Below are 11,833 nucleotides of genomic sequence, written 5' to 3'. Positions count from 1 at the left end.
ATGATAAGTACCTTTTAAATTTGGAAATTATGTAGATTTGGCTTGCTTTACTTAGATTTAAACATTAGTGTAGCGAAGGCTTTTGGCACTGATTCTTTTCGACATTATACTTCGGTTTCCCAACTCAAAACATATCTAAGCAAGGTAAAAAAGGGAGACTTTTGGTTTCTTTTATCAAAGTCTATACTTTCAGAATAGGCTTCGATTATCTTCACAACTGAAGCCAAAAGCAACTAAAAAAGGATTGATAATAACAAAGTAAAACCTGAAGCAGAGAATAAGCTTCGTTTTGAAAACAACCGAAGCCTATCCAACTATAGGCTTCAATTTCTTGGTGATAATGTTGTTGTGAAGCAATCAAATTAATACTACTTATCTGTAACAATTTCACTATTGTTACGAAAGTAGCCAAAAGATTAGTATGGGTAAAGTCAACCCTTAGTCATCTCCTAATGAATACGAAATTTATTTGTAGCAAATTAGTTCTTATAAAAACTATACAAAAGAGTTAGTCAAATAAAATTGGAAAAAATAACAGAAGATGATAAAGATAACAAGATATAAAAAAACAATGATAAAGAAAATAGATTGATTCCACTGCTTTTTCAAAATAGATCCATCATCGGATATCTAAAGATTATTGCTCAATTAATTATTGTTGTTAGTCAAGAAGTTTGGAAAGTATCTTAAGAGGAAAGGCAACAAAGGTAATCAACGAAGGTACAATTCTAAACAAAATGATTCAAGTAATTCTTCTAAATTCTCATGTTATAATTGTGGAAAGCAAGGACATATCAAGATTGAATGTCCTAATGTTAACAAAGAGAAGGAGAAGGTTCATGATACGAGAAAGGAGAAAAAGGGCAAGGAAAGACGTGCCTACATAGCTTTGGAGGATAATGATGATTCAACAAGTATTTCATCTCAAGAAGAAAGTGAGGAAGCAAATTTATGCCTCATGGCCGGATATGAATCATCCTCATCAAGCCAAGTAAGTTCCCTGTCATCCAAAGATAAGAATGACTATTACCAATTGTTGCATGACTTTGAAGAGTTGCATAGTGAGGCAAACAAAATTGTTGTCATGAACAATCGGCTAAAAGGATTAAATAGCTGGCTAGAAAACCAAGTTAGCTAACTAGAATCAGAAACAGTCGACTTAAAAACTGATTTCGAACATTTGGAAATGATTTACAGTAATTCAGTCGATTGTTCTGAAAAATAGTTGGCTATAAAACCTTGTGAAAACCGCACTACTTTGAAAAATCAAGTGAAATATCTTTTGAAAACATGTGCAAAGTTCACAAGAGGAAAATCAAACTTGGAAGTTGTTCTTGGCTCTCAAAATTGTGTTTTTGGAAAGGCTGGACTTGGTTATGCACCTATCCATGAAAAGAAAGCCAAGAAGTTCTCTAGTTTCTTTTCCAAGAGTGAGCCAAATGCTATGCCCTTCATTTCTTGCAACTACTGTATGAAGAAAGGTCATATTCTTAAGAATTGTCATGTTAGAAAGTATGATGTACCTAAGGGATTTATGAAATGGATCCCAAAAGGATCTAGAAAGGCATAACCATGTTGGACCCAAACTATCAAAGGGTACCATGTAATACTATGTTGTTTTGCAGGTCATAAAACAGGAAAAGAAGGATCTATGGTACCTAGATAGTGGTTGCTCAAGGCATATGACAGGAGTTAAGACCAAATTTGCAAAATTGGAATTGAAAGAAGAAGAATTTGTAACCTATGGAGACAATAACAAAGTAAGAATCCTTGGAAATGGAGTCATAGGCAATGGATCCTCCTTCAACATCAAGAATGTGCTGCTGGTAGAAGGGCTCAAACATAATTTGAAAAAATCATGTGCCTAAGATTGCAGATGAAGAAGAAACAGCACTAAAAAAGAAATTTACTGCAAAATTGGAATCTGTTGCAGGAAATCAGTCAGCTGAAAAGGAAATTCAGTCGACTGAAAAAGCTGCAGATAGCAATTTACCCAAGGAGTGAATTGAACCTAAAGGATTATCAAAGGACAACATAATTGGTGACATAGAACAAGGAGTATCCATTAAACGCAAGCTTGCATTCTTTCAACATGTTGCATTTGTTTCTCAAATTGAACCTAAGAATGTGAATGATGCATTGTGTGATAGTAATTGGGTTGTTGTTATGCAAGATGAACTTAATCAATTCTCTAGGAATGATGTGTGGTCTCTTGTCCCTAAAACTGATGCAATGAATGTGATTGGTACAAAATGGGTGTTTAGGAATAAAATGGATGAAAATGGTAATATAGTTAGGAATAAGGCTAGGCTAGTTGCTAAAGGTTATAATCAAGAGGAAGGCATTGATTTTGATGAAACATATGCACCTGTGGCTAGCCAAGAAGCTGTGAGGTTATTGTTAGCATATGCATGCACGTGTAATTTCAAACTTTCTCAAATGGATGTGAAAAGTGCATTCTTGAATGGTTTCTTAAATGAGGAAGTGTATGTATCACAACCCCCTGGCTTTGAAGATCACCTCTATCCTAATCATGTTTTCAAATTGAAAAAGACTTTATATGGTTTGAAGCAAGCACCATGGCAGTGGTATGAGAGGTTAAGTAACTTTCTTTTATCTAAAGGATATGCTAGAGGTGCTATTGATAAAACACTTTTCATTAGAAAGCATGCAAGTGATGTAATACTTGTTCAAGTATATGTAGATTATATAATCTTTGGATCAAATAATAACTCCATGTGTGAAGAGTTTGTTGCAGCTATGCAAGGAGAATTTGAGATGTCTATGATGGGTGAGCTAACCTACTTCCTAGGGCTGCAAGTGAAGCAACTCAAGCATGGGACATTTTTAAGCTAGTCAAAATATTGTTTTGATCTACTGAAAAAGTTCAAAATGGAGGATTGCAAAGAGGCTGCCACTCCAATTGCTACAAACTGCCTTATGGATGCAGATGAGGCTGGAAACCAAGTTGATTCAACCAAATATAGAGGGTTAATTGGTTCCTTGCTATATCTAACTGCTAGTAGACCGGATATACAATTTGGTGTTTGCTTGTGTGCTAGGTTTCAATCCAATCCAAAGGAATCGCACTTCCAAGCTGCAAAACGGATTCTCAAGTATCTGAAAGGGACAACTAATGTTGGATTATGGTATCCTAATGAATCTAACATTGTTCTTAGTGGTTTTTCAGATTCTGACAATGCAGGGTGCAAATTGGATAGGAAAAGCACAAGTGGCACATGCCATCTACTTGGATCAAGCCTAATCTCATGGAATAGCAAGAAGCAAGCATGTGTAGCACTCTCTACAACTGAGGCTGAGTACATAGCAGTTGGACATGCATGTGCTCAACACATAGATTTCATTTAAAATGTCAAAATCTGCATAATTTATGTTCTGGAACTGTTTCAATATGCTAAATCTCACAAAACAGCACATATATTTGATTCAAATTGGTCTGGTGTGTATTTCGTGAAATCTGAAATTTTTAGTCAGCTAAATTGGTAAATTCAACACATAGATTTCACTTAAAACTGCCACTGCACCAAAAATCAGTTCACTAGTACAGTTTTAGTCGACTAACTCTGTATTTTTATGTGTTAAAATTACTTATGCTGATGTGGAGTTGTTTGAATTGATTTTAATTCATTGACCCAGTCAAAGTATACATCACATAACTGTTTTTGGACTGTAGCAGCAGCATATAACATCTATTACATCAGCTAAAATCAACTTTTCAGATTGCATTGACCATAAAGTGCTTTAATTACATGATTTCCAATGTGCATGCATTAGATGTGAACTATTTGTGAGTGGATTGATCATAAAACGCATGGGAAACACATCACTGCATCTTTGATTCAGATTCCCTTACATTTAATTGTTGTGATTTCATGTACTGCATTGAAACCAGAAAATCTGCACGATTTAATTGACTGATTTTGAAAATCAACCTGTTGATTCTATAAATACTTGCATAAGCATCATGCATTGGCATTCTCATTTGCTAGTAAGAGCCAAACCTACTTTTCACCATGTCTAGAAGATCACGAGTTGCCCCCTCAGATGATGAAAGTTCCACCCCACCTATTCCATCCTCTCCAAATGCTATGAATCAAGGAAGGCTTGAGATATGGTTTGAAGGCCATGAAGACAGAATTCAAACCTTCTTGATTGAGATCAATAGGAAGCAAATCATCCTTCCTAAGGTGATTCGTATGTCATGGCTAAGGGCAGAAAACTTTGGCAACCTTGAGCAATATCTCAAAGCTCAAAAAATGAAGACTTTCCTTGGGCTTTCGGGTAAGGTGTATCTGGATTTGGTGAAGGTGTTCTATGCCAACCTCAAGTTCAGCAATGGTGTTCTCAAATCAACTGTCAAAGGTGTGGAAATGGAAATCACTAGGCAAACATGGAAGGATGTGGCTGGCCTAAGGCAAAGAGGTATGCAAGTCCGTAAAGGTGAAACTAGTGCAATGGATGGGTTCAACAAGGTGCAATACTTCAACCAATGTGTAAGAAATCAATGTGAGCAAGCTAGAAATTACCATGTGGGAAGGCTTCGTGTGGAGGAAAGGTTGCTAGCCATGGTGGTGACTAAAATCATCATGCCTAGGGGAAGCAACCATGCTACCTTGAATGAAGGTGATCTAGTGGTGATGTACTGCATTCAAAATGGTGTGATGGTGGATTGGACAAACACAATCCATGACCATATGATGAAGGCAAAAAGGCTCACAGATTTCAAGCTTCCATATGTGGTGCTCATCTCCAAGTTCATTGAGCATTTTGGTGTGGATGTGGAAGGAGAGCTTGAGGAGTCTACTAGCCTTCTCAATCATGTTTCAACACTGAATATGCACAAGATGGGATTCACCAAGGTAGGCAACACTTGGATAGTTGAAGGAGATCAAGGTGCAAACATTGAAGTTGGAGCAAATGACCATGAAGCGGGAACTAGTGGAGGAAACCAAGAGGAAAATGAACCTCAGCCAATGGCAATTGAGCTGTACAACCCTCCTGAGAATACTGGATCTACATACTCCCAATTTGATAGAATGGTTCTCAATCAACTTCAAGACCTCAACATGGCACAAAATGCACATCACATGTACTGCACAACAAGGTTTCAAGACTTGGATGACCAACTCCATAATGTTCATGACCTCCTTTTCAATGTCTACAACAAAGACAACCCTAGGAATGAGTGAAGGGGATGGCTCATAGGTCATGCATTACATTTTCATGTTGCATTTTGTGTCTCTGCTGTCTGTTCCAGTATTTTAATTGGCTATTTTCTCATTTTAGTCGGCTGATTATATAAGTTTTTAGCTTCATGATGTTCTGTAATTTCTGTTTCTGTTCTGGTTTGTTTGCATTCGTACCAGGTGTCTTGGGACACCCCTATGTTACTGCTTTAATGAAAATTTTCATCTTTCGAAATTGATCTATGCATTTACTTTCATTTGATGAATCCAAAAGGGGAGAAAAATGAGTGAAAAATGAGTAAAATTGTGTTAAAATTCGAAAACCTAAAATAAATCTGTTGTAATCATAAAATACTGCAAACTTAATCAAAAATCTGAGGTTAAATCATATTATTAATGATAGGGGGAAGCATATGCATATGTGATATGTATGTATGCTTGTGTGTTTTTGCTTGAATGTATATTTGGAATATTGGAATCTTGTATGCAAAAGCTTTTTCAGGTTTCTCTATGGATCTTAGCTCATCAATTCAACTCGAGGGTGTTGGCTTCATCAATTCAAGGGGAGATTGTTGGCACAAGCAAGCTTGAAGTAAAGAATTGATAAAGCCATGTGCATGAAGATCTTAAGTGTTTGATGAAGATTGAGGAAGATCCTCTTGAAGATTAAGTTTTAGTGTGTTAAATGTAATGTGTTAGTGTTATACATTGTTGATAGGCTATATGACATAGGTTAGATGTCTTGTGTGCCTTAGTGTGTCTCTTTTAATCTGTTAAAATAGGTTTTAACAGGTTAAAAGGCTTGTTGTATATAGTTTCTGGTATGAATGCATTCAGTTAGTTGAATTATTTTTCAATCAACTGATTTCACTTAAGTCAGGTGAAACCAGCTGACTATACGGAAAATTCAATCGATTGTTTTCACTTAAACAAAAACTATATAAGCTGTGTTTTCGCGAGCAGAGGTGTGAATCTGAGTTTTTCTGAATGAAATCGTGTCATTCATCTCTGGGAAGCGTTCTCTCTCTGCAATACACAGTTGTAACTCGTGTTTGAAGATCTTGGTTGATCTTTGTTGATCTTGGAGGCATTTTGGCTTGTGAGTAGCTTGAAGAACACATGTATGGTGTGCTAGGGACAGCCACCATCAGGTTTGGACGTTCTTTTGCCTCTGGATGGTTTGCCTAATGTGATTTCAGGTCTGCAAGTGTGATTCTTGTAGGTTGTAGTTCTAGATTTTTGTGTGAGTCAAAAATCTTGTGTGCTTTGTGTTCAAAAGTGTAATCTTGGTGTTTGATTTGTAAAACTTTTGAATATAGTGGAAACCGGGCTCAAGTTGTCCTGGAAAATTGGATGTAGCTCTGTGTTTGAGTGAACCAGTATAAAAACAGTGGTGCATTCTTCTTTCCCTCATCTCACTCTCCTTGAAACTCTTTAAAAACTCAAGAAAACCAAGCAATTTGATCTTTGGTGTGATTTAATGCGTTCTTGTGTAATCGGAGGCTTTATACTTGTTATAAATACTGATTGGAACATGTCTTGTATATAAAAGATTGTTGTTTAAGTTGAATTCGTAAATTCTGCATTCTGCATAATTCTCCAATATTTTAGCCGACTGAATTGCCTTTTTAATCGACTGTTTCATAGCATCAAGAACAATTTAGTCTGCTATTTTATATTTTAATCGACTGAAAGTGTACTGGTCTGCTGCATTTACATCCAAACTTTCCAATCTGTTAGATTCAATTGAAAAGAGATTTAAGCTTTTGTAAAAGTTTTATAAAGCCAATTAAACCTCGTTTCTTGGTTAAACTCACCATTTCAAAACTAACAATTAGAATTATTTAGTTGTTATAAACTAACGAATGTGATAATTAACCAGTTGTATGAGACATAAACCTACTAATGAGCTAATGAGTTTATGGTAACAATTACAAGAGATGTAATATATATATATATATATATATATATATATATATATATATATATATATATATATATATATATATATATATATATATATATATCGTGAGACATAAACCTGCTAATGAGTTTATGGTAACAATTGTTACTAAGTTTGTATTCTTAGCGAGGTATCACTTCTTTGACAAAAGTAGAAAAGTGACATGAATTGAGCAGAAGAGTAACAGTAACTTTTAAAATCTTGTTGCCGATTAGAACAACATAACAAAAGGGAAAATCAAATTAAAATTAAAAAATAATAAACGTAACGTCCCATTTAATAAATACGATTAATTAAATGAACATCACATAGGATATAATATAAAGAGCATTGTCATGGAGTATGAGTATAAGTGTTACTCCTTACAATTATCCAAAAGTTACTAAGAAAGAAACCAAGGCACACCACGATTCCATAAACGGAAGAACAAGATTAAAACAGTTAACAGTTGTTCAAAATACATGCTCAAAGAGCAAAGCAGTACATAGGCCACAATGCCTTAAAAGTGTACTCGGAGTAAGGGAATCCAACCCAAGAGTTAGCTATGTAGCAGAGTTTCTATCACCCTGATGACCACAAGGAGTTCCCACATCTGCTCACATCAATAAATTGATGATTATCGCAAAAGGAGAAAAACCACACACAAAACACACGGACAAACAAAAAGGGCAAGCTAGAGTGAAAAGGTTTTATCGTATAATTGAGCATACAATCTAAAAGCCAAAGATACATAAATCAACCAAACATGTGATAGTAAACAATGCAAGACTCTAAGACTCAATTATTCGGATACATATAATCAGTCGGAATCACTAGATGCTTGCACTTGTGGTGGCCTCTACTGCTCTGCAGCGCCATTGCCAATGGGTTTCACCCTACCACGCACAAGGTTAGCCTTCAAACATCTAAGGCCATTATCCTGCCAAAGACTAGGGCCTCCTACTACTCTCACCACTCGAGTCAATACGCTCTACATGAGACTAACGGACTCTTTAGAGTTTCAGGATGCAATCCTTACTTGAATCCTTACTTAATTATATACTAAGACACCACCACGAAACCTTATTAATAGGTTCGTGGAATTACGTCCTAACCATGAGGCACCACCATGAGCTCTCACCAAGAGGGTCATGAAATTACTGCCTAACCATGAGGCACCATTATAAGATCTCACCAAAAGGGCCATGGAATTACATTCTAACCATGAGGCACAACCATGAGATCTCACCTAAAGATTCCTGGAATTATGTCCTAAACCAGACCAAAATCATGTCTCACCAATCAGCCACAATTTATCAAAGCAGAACAGTCTCATGCCAATATCCAACCAACCAACCAACAATTCATGTTTTCCATTTCATACTCAACATAGTAAAATCTCATTCTCATTTAATCGCATACAATATACATGGCATCATACTTCATGCTTTTACAGTAAAACACTCTATCAGGCAAGCAAGCAACCACATCAGAGAACCAATTAGAACTAGAGCATGAAACCTGCCCCAGTCTTACTCAAGCTAGAAGTCCTCACTCAAGCGAGAGAAGTTCTCTCGCTCAGGCGAGCCCTTCTCGCCTAGGCGAGAGCTCGAACAGTGGAATAGTGGCTTCTGCGATTTCTTGCTTAGGCGAGACCTCTTCACCTAAGCGATATTGCTCCTCGCTCAAAACGAAGGCTCGTCGCCTGAGTGACAATTCAAGTAGAAAACCTGGGCGAGCTTCTACTAGTCTCGCCTAGGCGAGACTAGCTCGCTTGGGCGAGAAAACCAATGCTCACCATTGTTCAAGCGTACAACAGCCAAGCATTCGAGACTCAATCGACATTTATCAATATTCCAAGCAATCACAACAGCACCCAAGCATCTTAAACACGAAACAAAGCCAAAACAGACAGATATGAAGATAACACGAAAACCCTAGCTTCCCTAACCTTAACAGAAGCTATTGTGAGGGGGGTGTATGCACAAGCGGAAGGCACACAGCTCTAAGAACAGTTTTGTGAGCTAGAAACACTAACACTAGAACAAAGACAGGTTACTATGGTGAACCCTAACTGAAACCACAAAAAATCAAGCTGGAGAAGAAAGAGTACGAGTTGAGAAACAACTTACGTGAAGCAGGAATGGGTTGAGCTAGCTTGACCAAGAATGGGGGCCAAACCCTAGCAGAGCTTGCTGCTGCAGTTCTAAGAAGGAGGAGGGGGAGAGTTTTCTGAAAAGTTGGCAGAAATAAGAGTGTTAGGCTAGTTTAGGGATTTTGGACATCCTATGGGCCAGTCTTAGACCCAACAGAATAGAGTAGGCCTTTAAATATTGGAGTAGAATTAAAATGGGCCTTACAATAAACAAAATGTTAGATAGCAAATTTAGGCCGTTAATAAAATTTGGAAATTAATATGCTTTTGCATACTTTAATATTTCTTAAAAATATTTTTATCTTATCACATCTATGTTTTTCTGTTATTATAATTTTGTAAATATCTTGTTAATATCTTATATATAGTTTTCTTGGATGAGAAAACCATACACTCACATTCATTAATTTATAATACTTAAATAATAATTATAACAATCTATTTTTTATTATTAAAAAAATTACACACATTCAATAAATTTATCAAAAACATTAAATAAAATAATTGTTACTGAAAATATTGTATGCAATATTTAATCTCAAACTCAAAACTCCACGAAAATATGTATAGCATTTGTTTACCTGTAGAAGTCTATATTATTAGCCATTAATGAATTGGCAACCAAAAAAAAAGTATTTACACAATGAACATATTTTGGAAGATGACAGTAAATTAAAAATTTGATAAATACTCCAAAAGTTGAATATATAAAATTAAAAGAAAAAAAAATCTTCGTGAAGAAACAATCCCTCCCTGATAATATTATCTTCTTTTTTTTAAAATCCTAGAGAAATTATGATCCTTCTAAAATAAAGCAAACTAAATCTATCTGATCGCACAAATTCTTTGAAATTTTCTTTCAAATTTAAAAGGTACTTATGATATATTTATAAATTCAAATCAAACGATCAAATAGTAAGAATAAAGGCTTAAATAGTAGTTTGGTCCTAGTTTTCATTCGATTTTTTCAATGTAGTTCTACTCTTGGTTTTTTTTTTTTCAATTTGGTCCTTTTTACTAATACCATTAAAATAGTTAACGGATGTGAACAGTAACCGCCACGTGTCATTTTGTGGTTTTTTATTTATTTTTTAATTTTGTTTTTAATTTTGTTTTTAATTTTTTTAAATTTTTTTAAATTTTTTTAAATTTTTTATTTTTAAAAAAATGTACATGTGTCAAACTCATATCATGCCACGTGTCATTTTTGTAATTTTTTAATTTTTTTTAAATTTAATTTTTTTTAATTTAAAAAAAATCCACGTGTTAAGCTAATATCATGTCACGTGTCAGCGTCAGTTTTTTATATTCAATTTGGTCTCAATATTCGTTAATTGTTTTCAATTTGGTCCTAATTTTTTTTTTAAAATTTAACAATTTTGCTCCTCTCCAAATTGAGACAAAGTTTAATATGTATATATTAAAATGCATATTTTTATTAAATATTTTTAATTTAGAATTAGAGTTAGTTTAAAATTAAAACGAAAAAAAGTAATAACACCATTAATTTAAAATTTTAAGAGGTTAAAAATATTTAATTTTAAACCAACTCTAATTTTAAATTAAAAATATTTAATAAATATATGTATTTTAATAAAAATATCCATATAACATTTATATACAAATTATATTTTGTCTTTAGAGAGAAACAAAAATTCTAAATTAAAAAACAATTAGGACCAAATTGAAAAAAAAAACAAATATTAGGACCAAATTAAATATAAAAATCTATTCTGACACGTGGCATGATATTAGCTTGACACGTGGATTTTTTTTAATTAAAAAAAAATTAAAAAATGACAAAATGACACGTGGTAGTTACTGTTTACATCTGTTAACTATTTTAACAGTGTTAGCGAAAAGGACCAAATTGAAAAAAAAAATACCAATATTAGGACCAAATTGAAAAAAAAAACAAAAGTAGGACCACATTGAAAAAACCGAACGAAAACTAGGACTAAACTACTATTTAAGCCTAAGAATAAACAAATCAATGTAATTCATACGTAGGTGTATAGAATAAATAAATGATTGAGAAAGAGAAGATAAAAAACCTTTTGAAAAGAAAAAAAAAATGATGTGTCAATTAGTGTTGTATTTGATTCCAAAAATATATACATTAAAACATCATTCACCGAATATTTTCTATTTTTAAGAATGTAAGGAGTGGGTATCCCATTTTGGTAGTATAAAACTAATAAAATGAGAGATTCATAATAATATTTAGAAAAAAATAACAGAATAAAAAGTATATTAATATAGTTCTCTAAGAGTGCAAATTATAGAAATATATCGTTTATACAACAATACCAAACCTATAGAAAAACTCTCTATATCGAACGTATCAACCACTCATACATATGTTGCAAACTCATAACTCTAACTACAGACTTCTCATCTTTTAGAAATGTCTCTAAACCTGCATCTTCATCTGTTCCCACCAAAGTGGTGATCATCACAAAAGAAGAAAACAACACAAGACCATAGAGTGCAAGGATAAGCTAGTATATAAAAGAGTTATCCTAAGAC

Source organism: Vigna unguiculata, chromosome 6, assembly GCF_004118075.2.
Source record: "Vigna unguiculata cultivar IT97K-499-35 chromosome 6, ASM411807v1, whole genome shotgun sequence".
NCBI classification, from domain to species: Eukaryota; Viridiplantae; Streptophyta; class Magnoliopsida; order Fabales; family Fabaceae; genus Vigna; species Vigna unguiculata.
The sequence above is the reverse complement of the archived record's forward strand: the minus strand, read 5'-3'. Positions refer to the sequence as shown.